The 13,811-nt window shown below is 38.8% G+C and overlaps 1 long non-coding RNA gene across 1 annotated transcript in view; it reads right to left on the reverse strand.

Annotated features, from left to right (window-relative positions):
- Window positions 1-5,389: 5,389 nt before the first annotated feature.
- The window catches only part of LOC138568991 (uncharacterized), a 401,986-nt gene continuing 393,564 nt past the window's right edge, over window positions 5,390-13,811 (reverse strand). The window contains exons 3-6 of the long non-coding RNA XR_011303041.1: window positions 13,396-13,619; window positions 6,053-6,156; window positions 5,858-5,927; window positions 5,390-5,761 (exon numbers count right to left, since the gene is read on the reverse strand). This is a non-coding gene — a long non-coding RNA (uncharacterized lncRNA). The remainder of the gene's footprint in view (window positions 5,762-5,857; window positions 5,928-6,052; window positions 6,157-13,395; window positions 13,620-13,811) is intronic.

Consider the following 13,811-nt stretch of genomic DNA (forward strand, 5'->3'; position numbering starts at 1 on the left):
GCCCCATTGGGACAAATGAAGCAAAGAGCACCTCAAGATGCTCATTTTCAAATCAGTACATACCTCATTCATGTTTACCACAACCATCTCATCCACCAGTGGGGTTAGCCATATACCCAGGTATTTCAGTTTCCTTTCACACCATTGAAACCCAATCCCAGTAATCAAGTTCTTATCACAATATCCTGAAATTGGCAACACCTCAGATTTAGACCAATTAACCTTAAATCCAGCTGCCGCATGAAATCTATCCAAAACATTCAGCAAGGCCGGAAGGGACACTGTTAAATTCCGTAACAACAAAAGTAGCTCATCCGCATAAAACCACAACTTTTGGTCGGCACCATGAAAACTCAGACCCTGTATCCCCACGCCACTCCTCAAGGCAATCGCCAATGTTTCCATGGCCAAAACAAATATCAGGGGGGATAAAGGACATCCCTGTCTCGTACCCCTCCGTAGCACAAAAGAATCTGACAATTGCCCATTAGTTCTGACAGTGGCAGTCGGACAAGCATAAAGCAAGACGATCCATGAAATAAACTCCTCTCCCAAATTCATAGCACGCAATACTGAAAAAAGATAGTTCCAATCAACATGATCAAACGCTTTCTCCGCGTCCAAGGAAAGCACTGCAACATCATCATCCATATCCTGTGCATGTGTCATCAACAACAATAAGTTCCTAATATTGCTAGATGTCCTCCGGCCGTGAACAAAGCCCAACTGATTAGTGTGCACTAACTTCACAAGAAGATTCTGCAAACGAAGGGCCAATAGTTTCGCAAGGATCTTATTATCAGTATTAATCAAACTGATCGGACGGTAATTCGAAGTCAAGCAACCATCCTTACCCTTTTTTAGAAAACCGATATAATGGCATGACTAGTAGAAGCAGGAAGCAAACCTCCCACCCTGGATTCTATGAACATATCCCGCATAAGTTCTACCACTGAATCAGGTAAGATTTTATAAAATTCAGCAGGCAGACCATCCGGACCCGGAGACTTGCCTGAGTTCAACTTCCCAATCGCAGTTTTCAATTCATCCACAGTCAAAGCTTCACCCAGCATTGCATTCTCCAAATCATTCACTCTAGGTATCTCCAATCCATAAAAAAGGAATCATTCAATCCATTGACACCCAACTCACTTTGATAGAGTTTCATATAATACTCCTTAAAAGTCTCATTAATCAATTCCGGGTCACAAGTCACCTGACCATTCTCTCTTTTGATAGAAGTGATAGATCTTTCTGATTGCTGTTGTCTTAATCTATAGGCAAGCCAGCGATCACACTTTTCACCATAATCAAAATAAGAACATTTCAATCTAAACAAATCCTTTTCAGACCTTGTTTTCAAAGTCTCATTCAGCTCCCTCTGCAGTTCCCTAAGTTTTCTACTTTTCTCCAGATTAACTGAGTCATTTATCAAATACTTTGAAAGCTGCTTGATATTTTGTTCCAAATCCAAACTTTTCCTCTCTATGCATTTCCTCTTGCTACTGGACAAACCCAGGATCAATCCCCGCATCGCACATTTAAATGCCTCCCAGACTGTCCCAACACCAATTCCTTCTGTCCTATTTTCCACAACAAATCGATCAGCCTCAGACCTGATTTTTTCTACTATCTTCTCATCCTGAAGAATTGAGGTGTTCATTTTCCAACAAAAAGATCTGGAAGTATCAAACTGCAAACCCATATTCATAAACACAGGTGTTAACATATTTGAGGAGATATTGTGATTGTAAGTAGAGTTATATCCATTTTGTATTTCATACAAAGGCTTGAGTATGAGCTGTGGTGGAAATGGCATGCATGAAAGCATTGGTCGACAAGATGTTTCATTGGGAGTATGAACAGCAAGTCACTTTGTTACATCTTATTTTCAGTAATACATATTGAGTATTAACAATACGCAACAAACAGGAATATGCATTTTAAATGGCCAGTGGTAGATAGTGGGTGTGAATGGGTACAGGGATAAGTATGGAGCCTGAAGGGGTAGGTATGTAAACAAACAGCAGCCATGAGCTATTTGTCCCTTTTAATATGACATCTTCCTCCTACCTATGTGACAAGGTATTATTTGTGTCCTAGAGTGGCCATTAAATAATTATTTAATAGCAGGAAGAGTGGACACTAGGTATCATGCAGAAACTTCTTATTTTAGAAGTGTAGTGTTTTGTGGTAACCATATTCAACTGCTAGTAGCTGCTAGGCTTTGTCTAATTACAAGTAATTAGATAATTGTAGTCTGTTGGTTAATTATAGTTTTTAACTGCATATATTACACTGATTGTACATTCAATGCTTTATATGTGTACATCGGTCTTGAAGTGTATGTTTTAATTCTGTTCGTATTTGTTTTTCTGGAGTATAGTATAGAATACCTTCAAAGAAATGGGCTTTATGTAATAGAAGAAAGGAACATTATGTGCATGAAAGTAAAGTTTCAATGTCTAGAAATGGTGATGCTTCATTCATGTCCTCTACAAAGCTGTAATATGAGTCATTTGGGAATGTATAAGAAAGAGCAGGTATGGAAAATGTACAATTTAAGAGAAAATCCATGTTATCTACTAAACCCAGTGGAGCCACTCTCATTTCAAGTAAGACTGTTAATACAAAGGGTGTATCAACATCATCACAGCAAATGACAAAACGGAATATGTTTAAAAACAGAAAATCAAGTACTGCTTTATTTTTAAGAGACAGGATTAGGAGTGTACATAAAAAAGTTTCACTCTCAAGTGTTCTCAAATGTTTGGAGAGGAATGAAATATGATAGTGTTCATGTGAAGCGTTTCTTGCAGGAAAGGAAATTAGAGTTAATTATTGGCAAGGCTTTTCACGGTTAAAAGGAAATTGTTCATTTCAGTATTGAGCATTTTGAAAAGGTTTACAAAGATTACAAAGGGATTCTACCAAATCATTCAAACAATTTGTGTACTTACACAAGAAAACATTTGTGATGTGTTCAGAGGAGAATGGACATACACCTCACATACCAAAAGATTTGTCAGTGAAGAGAGTTACATTCGGAAATGCAATATGACTCCTGCCATTACAGAAATAGGAGTAGTTTATGGAGTGAACAGTAATGTGATTTCTGAAAGAGAAGAAATCTGAAAATTAAGAGCATAAGAAGAAGATACATTAGGGCAGTGTTCAATGCAGATAAGACAAGAAAATCTAGTATGGAAATGATCTTTCTTGTGTAATATTTACAAGGACTCTTGTAGAGTTTTAAATAAATTCTTACAAGTATCACACAAAAATGAAAATGTACAAAGACAAATTAAGATGGCACAGAAAATAAATGACAGTGAAGTCTGTTAAAAAAAATGGACTTCTGAGTCACTCTCTAGCCTGCCTTGAGAAAGGAAGATATAACAGTCAGTGTCTCCACATATGTATGCTGGCTGCACATCACAGCAAAATAGTGTATCTTCTTCTTAAACTGTATTAGTGCTTTGATACACAATTTACCTGTTGTATAAGCGCCTAACAAGGTTACAATAAAAAAGAAAAAATGAGTGCAAGACACCATGCATGTCACTTGCACTATTAGATAAGGTGTTGACTAGTGGAGCTGCAGAATCTTTCGTTTCTACCCATGTGAGGGTCAAAAACACTCATTTGAAATATGATATCTGTGCAGCAGAATCACTTATAGGAAGTGGCCACGATGATCCTATGCTTTCAAAAGATCACATTTTTCATGTGTATGGCAAAGGAATAGCAATGAATTTGCTTTGCTGAAGTGATAAACCTGAGTATGTTTGTGAGTCCTGTTGACGCAAGTTCAAAAGTGTGCCTAGAAGAAAAAGTAAGAGACCATGTAGATGGTGTTTGGAAGTACCTTTATCAGTATTTGTTTGTAGAACAGCGATTTAATATAAGTGTTGCACTATTTGTGTGTAAATACTGTTTTAGTGTTTTCAAAAAAGGAAATATTCCTTCAAGAAGCATATTAAACAACATCGATGTGCCTGAAATTATTTTTATGCTTCCAAATTTGAACATGTTTGAGGTGATACCATTGCAAACTTTTCATCCATTTAAGGTTATTGTTAGACTACACACAAATAATTCCAAACTTCCTAAAAAGTCATTAGTGCAAAATGTAGATAGTAAAGTTGTGTGTTTACTTCTAAACTTGCAAGAAAAAGTGAACACTCTAGGGCTGAAACATGATAATAATGATTCTTCATTTGTTTTGGGAAATGGTGTCTCTTAAAAGGATAAGCAAGCATGGCAACAACTTATAGATATCAGAAAGGTAAAGGGAGCTTTGAAATGTCTAGTCCATCACAATGAACTGTATTAATACAGTCTTAATATACCAGACTAGTTCATACTTCATGTTGAGGTAACAGAGAAGAAGAGTGAAGGTCAATTTCATCATCTTACTGTTGTTGAGGGTAACAGTTTGTATGAGTATTTCTCTATGGATTCTCTTCACTCACAAGAAGTGATGGGTGATAGTCTTTAATTATATCAAATTAAACAAACAAAGGTGAACCAGTCCGTGTCTGGGAAACATTTCAAGAAGCTTGTTATTTCCCTATGCTTTTTCCCACTGGAAAGGGAGGCTTATTGGAAGATCAGAAAGTCCACATGTCTTCTTCCTGTATGCGTATGTATTGTGAGGATTCCAGATTCCACACAAATATTGAATATAATGTTCACTTATTCTATGAAAGTGAATTATGAACACTGTGCTATTCTGTTGCTCATACACATCCAACAGAAAGTACATTTTGAAATGTTTCTACAAATGAGATGCTGCAACAGGTAAAACAACAGGATGAAGCCTTAGAAGGCAACATTACTACTATTCTTGCCACTATGAGAGGAGCCAAAGAATATTGGCACAAATAATGTTCTGAGTTTCGATGCATGCTCCCAAACCTTGGACCTCCAACTTGGTTTGTTACTTTAAGTGTTGTGCTGAGAATGGCTTGGATGATCTTGCACCTTGCAGACTAGATTTGAGATTCGAGAAAGTAATCCAACCAAAGAAGGTATGTTGCACATAACACCATCAGAATTCTGTGCCAGTAACCCTGTAAGTGTATTTAGATTTTTTGATCACCATTTTGTTTAGCAATGTTGCATTTATATGCAATAAAGAAAATGGTCCCCTAGGCACTGTGCAACATTACTTTTGGAGGAAAGGGTCCAAAGCACATGGATCTTCATGCTACATATGCTTCTGTGGGTTAAGTGATAGCTGTGTAATGCAATTTATTGTGTGAAAACAGCAGGTGTCCACAACCTTTGTGGAACACTCCCGTCCCTTGCACACCCTGTAGTTGAAAACACAACCAAATTCTCTTGCGTAATTTCAAAAATAAAATTTTATAAAGGGATGATTTCGTCGTCCATGAATTCTGAGCCCCACTTAGGGTTAATTTAGACAAACAATAATTCAACATTCAATTTGTATCAGTTCATGACCAACATATATAACATAAAGTAAACTGTTTTTACAGTACATTGTACAAATAGTAACTATTTATTATAGTCCAGACAACCAAAAACTTTCATTTACAATTCATGTGGCTTATAGTAGACAGTTTGTACTTGATTTTAACTCTTAATCCAATGTACACAGTAATATGTGATATGTTACATGCGTCTTAGCAGACAGAGTCAAAGTCTTCAAAGTACAGTATGCTTTACGCGTTTCGGGGCGAATAGATCCCCTTCTTCAGAAGTTTCTACTAGACGTGTTTTTTCTTCAGTTTATCTGTGTCAACAGTAAAAAGTATATTGTTATTTTAATCATAATAATACATCGTAATGCCTGTCTGTCATGACTGGATTTTTCTTTATACATAATCACCTGTTAGTGTCTTAGTATGCTCTCAATTTGAAATTTAAGTTCCATCTTGATTAGTATATTCTTGTAAATCCTAAAACATATATATAAAAACGGGGTTATAAATCCCTACCTTTGTGAGAAGTAAAGATGTTAGATATCAACAACCATGTTTGCATTCTCAAACATGTCCATTAGAAAAAGGGTATTAGTAATTACCTGATCTGCAGGTCGTAGTCAGGATTTTGGATAATCTCCCACTTTGTTTAAGCTCTATAATCCTGTGGTGGGTCTTAGCAGCACAATCAGAGGTAACGTGGGCCCTGTAATGCAATTTATTGAAAAACATGTTACTTGGTAGATCCCTGCTGATCTTTGGAACAAGGAGCAACGGTTTCAAATGCATATGTGTGGAAGATACTTTCAAAGAAAATTTCATTGATAAGTACAATATTAAGTGCAGATTTGGATTTCCCTGGCCTGGTTCTCCAGTTAGTGCTTTTGTATCTATTTGATACAGTGTAACTGGGAAATCGCCTACAAATACATATCACCTAAAAAGAGATGAGGAATGCCAATTTGTAAATGTGTACTATCCTGTTATTGCTCTGCTTTGGAATGCCAATATTGACATACAGTATGTTACTGATAACACAACAGCTGATCCTCACTACATTACAGCATACTTGACAGAATATGTACAGAGCAATGCAGCTGAGTGCGAGCTGACTTATCAGCAGACAGAAGTATTAGTCATAAATTACAAAGTGTTGGGATCAAAGTATTCTCACACAGAGAGTGTCGAAGCTACAAAGCTGAAGATTATCTGACTAGTATGACTATGTATGTGTGTAGCATCATTGTACCATGGTTAAGTCTTGGTCCTGCAATTAGCAGAAAACGGGTACTGAAGCTTATGAGTGAAATGTAACAGTTAGCTGAAAGAATGCCTGATAGTACAGACATTTTGAAAACTAATTTAATTGGTACCTATTATCCAAATAGGTCTTCACATGTGCAAAAACATTGCTTGTATGAAGTAGCAGAAGACCACACATACCGTAATGTGGAAGCAAACAATGACAGATGATGGCATAAAGTACGTGGATTTACTGGTTTCCTGGTGAGACATGAAAAGCTAAGTCACATCAAACACTTGAAACTGTCTTGCCAACTGTCTTTTGCAGTTGTTCTTGCCATGGAGTGAAGGGAGTGATCTACACGGAGGTTTTGAAACTTTCAAATAATAATTTCTTGCAAATAATGTAAGTATCAGATGCACAAATATTGAACGGTACTTGGGGCTACAACAAAAAGAAGTACGCCAATACAAGCACCTTGTTTTATGACCAGTCTCTTACATCGCACAACCCCAAACAACTGCATTTCAGCAGCACAGAAAAAGAAAAAAAATGACCGGTTGCAAGAATAACGTATGCTCTGGAGGTTTTGCCCCATAGCAAAAATCGAACGCTGGCACCCATGAAAATATGCACAGTAAGTGAACATATATCTTAAAGTGCAATATGCAAATGTAGTTCAATTGTAGTTCAAAAAGTGTGCAAGACAAAATAGCATTGGACTTTTAAAACAAAGTAATGAACACCAGAAAAATAACCTGAGAGGGGAAATGTTCCAATAAATATGCTGGCAAAGTATAAAAGGTGCCCATCTTTTAAACCCACCAATCTGTTGTGAAAGGTACAGTTTAGTTAATAACAATTTATGGTTAAAACAGAGAAAACCATGGTTCACATATATATGAAAGTCCATTTAAGCCAAGTCACACATTGCACAATGCCAGCAAGTAGCCATCGCTGGAAGTTCACCTCCAATTCTGAGCCACCACAGCACAGCATTTTGGGTATGCAAATGAGCTCACATGCAAACCTTTTTTCTCCAGGAAATTGTCTCTGTATAAGAGGGCAGTGCTACTTCATACATAGCTTAATCAAGCCATGACAGACATTTACAAGGCTTCTAGGACAACCACATACCTGGTTTCACCCTTATTAGGGATCACAAGTGCAGTATAGTCCTGACAGCCTTGTGGTTGGAGCATTTGGCCATGTTTTCACAACACCAAGAAAGTTGTGTTTGGTTTAAAAAGGTTAGAAAAAAAAAACTTTCACCTGAAATGTGAAAATAGGAAAGTCCATTTGAGCAAAGTCACATTCCACACATTCTACAATGCCACGTAGTAGCCATCGCTGGAAGTTCACCTCCAGTTCTGAGCCAAAACAGCAATGCATTGTGAGTATGCAAATTAGGTACAATCCCATCAATGGCTACTATTTTTGGTCATAGGCTGCGCAACAGGGGGCACAACATTAAGGTGGATTTAGCTGAATTTCAAGGGTCTCTCCTTAACGTTCCTGCAACTAACGTTTTTTCCTTGAATTTCAGAGGTTTTGATACAATGTATTGCTCACCTTAACTTCCTGCAACTGAACTTTTTTTTCAAAGATACATGAAATGAACCAATAGGACATTGACATACTTCAATGCGGCTACAAATCTTTGTGCCTAATCCGCCACCAAATCATATCACGTGCTGTGGCTCTGTGCCTACATGCGACTTGTATGCGCATCAACGAATGATCCAATCAAATGTTGCAATGTAGTGACGCGTGTACCCCAATGCCATTTGAATACCCCAATTCCATGTGCAAAATGAGCCAATAGGACGTCGACCTCCTTTAACGTGGCTACACATCTTTTCACCTAATCTGATCAACTATCCACACACAATCTGGATCTACTAAGCATCACCGAAACCTGGCTCAATGATGCCTCCTGTCCAGCCATCGCACTAGCCTTACCCCCAGGCTACACCATCCTTAGGCAAGATAGACCTGATAGGATTTGAGGGGGAGTCACCCTTATCCACAAAGACCCGCTGTCCATTAGACTAGCAGACCATAGTATATGGGATGGAAATGCTGATGTCCTATCAGCCAAGCTTACACTCTCCACCAAAAATCTAATCAATATCCACATCCTATTCAGACCTCCCGGACTCCCAGCAGACTTCCAAGAGCACCTCTCCCACCGGCTCATTAACAATATTAAAAAATCCTCCAAAATCCTTCTATTAGGATACCTAAACTTAGGATACAATGATCCTAAGGATAAATCTGCCACAATCCTAGCAAAAGAACTCGCAGACCTAGGATTCTCCCAAGGAGTCCTCACCCCCACTCACTCCAAAGGCTGCACCCTTGACTGGGTCATGGATCACAACTGTGCATCCAACATTATGTCTAACACTGCCTTTCCATGGATGGACCACACATGCATTGAATTCCTTATTCCCACCAACCCCACACCCAAGACTCTCACCCACGCAACACCTGCCATAACAAGAAGTTCTAAAAAACTCAACGCAGACAACTTGTGACCCTACCTCAAAAACCCATGCCTAGCACCACCTTTCTCTCAGGACCCAAATATACTATTCTCACCAATGCCATAAATTCTATAGCCCCACTTGAAAGCAAGAAAGAAAAAAAAATAATTTCACTGCAACTCTTGGTTCTCGGATGAACTCCAAACCCTCCGAGCACAAAAGCGTCAGTCACTAAAAAACTGGCAAACGGATCCCAGTGACCTAAATAAGAGCCTTTTCAAACAGATTCAATATAAAAAAAAATATTCAATATAAAAAAAAATCTTAGTAGCACAATCCAACTCTTTCAATGAGAGGATTTCAAAGGCCAACTCCCAAGCTAAATAATTATTTGCTATCTTTAATGAATTATTCACACCCGCTCGCTACCGCAGACGAGATAACTAAAGACAAAGCCTGGTGTGCGAGCATCCAGTCCGCCATGCTCAACAAAATAAAACTCCCCCAGAATAAAATCCAAAACCACTGCAAAGCCCTCCCAAACCAAAAAGCTAACCGCCCTACACAAGACAAGGGTAGTAACTTCAATCACGCTCAATTTGCCTTCAGAGATATCACTGAACCTGGGGTCCTTGATCTCATCAAAAACCTCAAACCATCTCTCTGCAAAGCAGACACCTGCCCTCCCAAAATCATCAAGGAATGCGCGATCGACCTAGCACCCCTGATTACTGCCTTCATTAATGTATCTTTCCAAACAGGAACTTTGCCAAACAATCTCAAGGAAGCCTGGCTGCGGCCACTTTTAAAAAAGGCCACACTTGACCCAGTGCAACCCAACAACTACAGACCAATAACAACAGTCCTGTTCCTCTTGAAAATCCTGAACAAAGCAGCTCATAACCAGATTGAATAATTCATAGAAGCTAATTCCATAATAGGCAAAAGTCAATCTGGCTTCCGTGGCGGGCATGGAACAGAATCCGCCTTATTAGACCTAAAAAATCAAATCTCACAGATCATGGACAAAGGCAAACCTGCCCTGCTCCTCCCTCTCGATCTATCAGCAGACTTCGACCTGGTAGATCACCAAACACTCACCACCCACCTCACTCATGCAGCCCATTTCTCTAAACAAGCAGCATCCTGGATCACATCCTTCCTCGAAGGAAGAGCCATGAAAGTCTACTCTGACACAGCAAATGCAGATCCTACCACTATAAACTGCGGTGTCCCCCAAGGATCATGTACAGCCCCCACCCTCTATAAACTCTTCACAAAACCCCTCTTCGACCTACTTGACTCCATGGGTGTTGCATATACCAACTATGCAGATGATACTCAAGTACTTATAGATCTATCTGGACACTATCACCAAGACGCCACGGCCCTTCACAACATCTATGCTACTATCCAAGCATGGATGGCAATCAATGGCCTCTGTCTTAACGGGGAGAAGACTGAAACTCTCATCCTTGGGCAGAAAAACACAATAACGAAGCTAAGCACAATATGCCAACTTCAACATAGACAACTCAATCTTCTCTGGATCATCCTTCGTCAAGACTCTATGTGTTCACAGTGACGCATATCTATCAATGAACAGACAAGTCAGCGCCATAGCCTCTGCATCAGCTCTCAGCACCAAACTCATCAATGCCATTAATCCCTACCTATCCGTTCCCTACCGTTTGGCCATAGCTAGAGCACCTATAGGCGCTAAACTCGATAATTGCAACATTCTCTGAGCTGGCACCTCCGCCAAAAACATTCATAGACTGCAAACAACACAAAACAATGCCCTAAGAGCTGCTATGAGCATCCCTAGAAGAGACCACATATCCGATGCCAGACTTGAAGCACGGTGGCTACAGGTCAAAGACTTCATTACTCTGAAAATCCTCACAATCACACACAGATGCATCAACAATACTGCTCCAACATACCTATCTGAAGCAATATCAAGAACCACTTCCACTCGCTCCACCAGAACTCAGTACACCAACCAGCTATACATACCACGCATCAAAAGAGCCACAGCTGGAGGTTTAGGCTTCTCATATATTGCACCAAAACTTTGGAACTCACTCCCTGCCACCCTTAAAGCTGAAACTTCCATCTCTGTCTTCCGCAACACCATCAAGACCACTTTCCTCAATTAGCACTGCGACTTCCTCCGCTATTCCTGTCATGTATATTGTAATATAAACACAAATGTAATATATCTATATTGTAACCTTGTATATATATTGTATCCTTGCACAAGCTGCTCATTATGTAACAAATGCATGATTCATGACTCTGTAACTAAGCATTGTACTGTAATAAGTGCCACAATGTCCTTGGGTTGTTGTGCGCAGTATAAATATGAATAAAAGAAACAAAACAAACAAACACAAAGTCACCTTGCAAAGGATCTTGAGGGAGCCGTGGTAGGCAGGCACAAAAGCAGCAATCCAACAGGGAAACCAGTGGCAAAGCGGTATTTGATCGAGTACTTGCCCGGGTGCGCGTGCGCTGTGGGCGTGCCGGAACGTTTAAGTAAAGAGTTGAGAGTTCAGTGGGAGCCAATCCCCAGCAGTCAAAAGCAGGACAAATACAAATGCAAGGGATGCGTGTCACTCACTTGCAAAGGATCTTGAGGGAGCCGCGGTAGGCAGGCACAAAAGCAGCAATCCAGCAGGGGAACCAGCAGCAAAGGGGTACTTGATCGAGTACTTGCCTGAGTGCATATTCTTCAATGGAAGATTTGCCAGCTGTCACTTTTCTTTCATCAAAGTTTATTAAAAATAAACTTTCTATATTTTTCACAGGTAACAAATCTACATATGACATTCCTTCTTTAAACACTGTGTGACCAATGTAAATAAGAGCTGCTTCTAAAGTCAACCCTTGTGATTTATGAAATGTTATTGCATAAGCAGAATGCTTTTTTCACAAAGGTATCCTTAAAAAGCATGAAACGTGCAGAGGACCGAGTAAACAAAAGCGTTCCTTGTAATTGTACTGTGAGGAAAAGTGTGAACTGCAATCACTCTTCCCATGACTCCAATGACTAGACCAATTCCTACATTGAAGATCCTCTTCAACAATACTCGTGCATTGATGCACAGTTTAAATCCTTCCAGACCTGCTATTTTAGAAATTGAATTCTCTAGTTGACCTAATCAAGCTTTTGTTCTTTTATCCAACTCTAAAGGCATAACATGACCATCTAAAAGATTTTTTCTCCACAATATTTTGCTTCTCTGACAGTAGCATTTCAGAGTTAAATTTGTTACACTCTGCAAGTGTGGAAATCAAAGCAACGCAGAAATATTTCTTTCCTTAAGCGTTAACATGATATCAGATGGCCTGCAATCTGCATGAAACATATTAGAAACCAGTCTTCCCTTTAAGACAGCTTTCACATTTTCCTCAAGAATACCTATACAAATCTTATTAAGGATTTCTGCATACTCTAAGTCTGCAGATTGCCTCATATTAATCATAATTTTCTAGAATTCAAAACAGTTCCAAAGGTTAAAATGACCAATACTTCCTATACTTTTTTTTAACTATCTTTAGATTGCAGCATTTTGAAAACAGGTTGACCTTTCACAGGAGTTAATTGTAACAAGTCTTCAAAAACAAGAACATGTTTACCTCCAAGTAAAAGGTTGTAGTCAGTCTTCAAAACATCTTGCTTTTGCAAGTGAATGAAAGCTAGCATGACGTTGGACACCTACAATGAAAGTATTTCATTTTCTAAGAATTTTTCCTACTTCTTATGCTGCACTTGACACACATTTTTGATATTCTATGATATTCTAATTTGTTATGCTTCGCTGGTAGCATCAACAGATCATGTACAGTAACACCTGCTACATTAAATGCTGCTAAACCTGTTGGAGCAGTTACAATGCATGACAAAGAAGAATCTGTTTCACTTTGGATCATAGCTCTTATTGCATGAATTAAAAAGATGTACTTGTTCCTGCTTGTTCACTAACATACAACAATACAGGTTTGTATTGCACACAAGAACATTCACGCTTGTCATGCTGTAAACCATGTAAGAAGATATTTTTAATTTTATAATAAACTTTGTTTTGCTCTACATTAACTTTACTAATAATTTCATCACAGTTCACATCTGCAACTTTACTTTGTTGCATTGCACATTCTGTTTCCTAGATTGGAAGTTCAACATCCATTTGAACAATTTGCTCACCAAGCACATTTGTACTTCCTACTGCAGAATCTTGACTTCTCTCAGGAGTCTCTTTTGACAATTCAGCTGCCAAAGGTTCTTCTTGATGTAGTTCTTTCTCCAGTAACGCCAAGTACTGCTCAAAATTGGGATAGTTAATGATGCTTTTTTTTAGCAAAAAAAGATTTTTCTAAAGTTTCAAAACTTCCAAGCAAATCGCTGTCTGCATGCCATGTGAAGAACAACTGCAAAAGACAAAAACAAAATAATTCCTTTTTCTCTGCATTTTGGCAAGACAGTTTCATGTGGTTAATGAGACTTGCCATCTCATGTCTCACTAGACAACCACTACATCCATGGACTTTAAACCATCCTGTGTCACTGTTTGCTTCAACATTTCAATATTAATAGCATTGTGCTACTCCATATAAACAAGG

The sequence above is a fragment of the Ambystoma mexicanum genome, chromosome 2q, assembly GCF_040938575.1.
Source record: "Ambystoma mexicanum isolate Mex_15411 chromosome 2q, UKY_AmexF1_1, whole genome shotgun sequence".
Lineage (NCBI taxonomy): Eukaryota > Metazoa > Chordata > Amphibia > Caudata > Ambystomatidae > Ambystoma > Ambystoma mexicanum.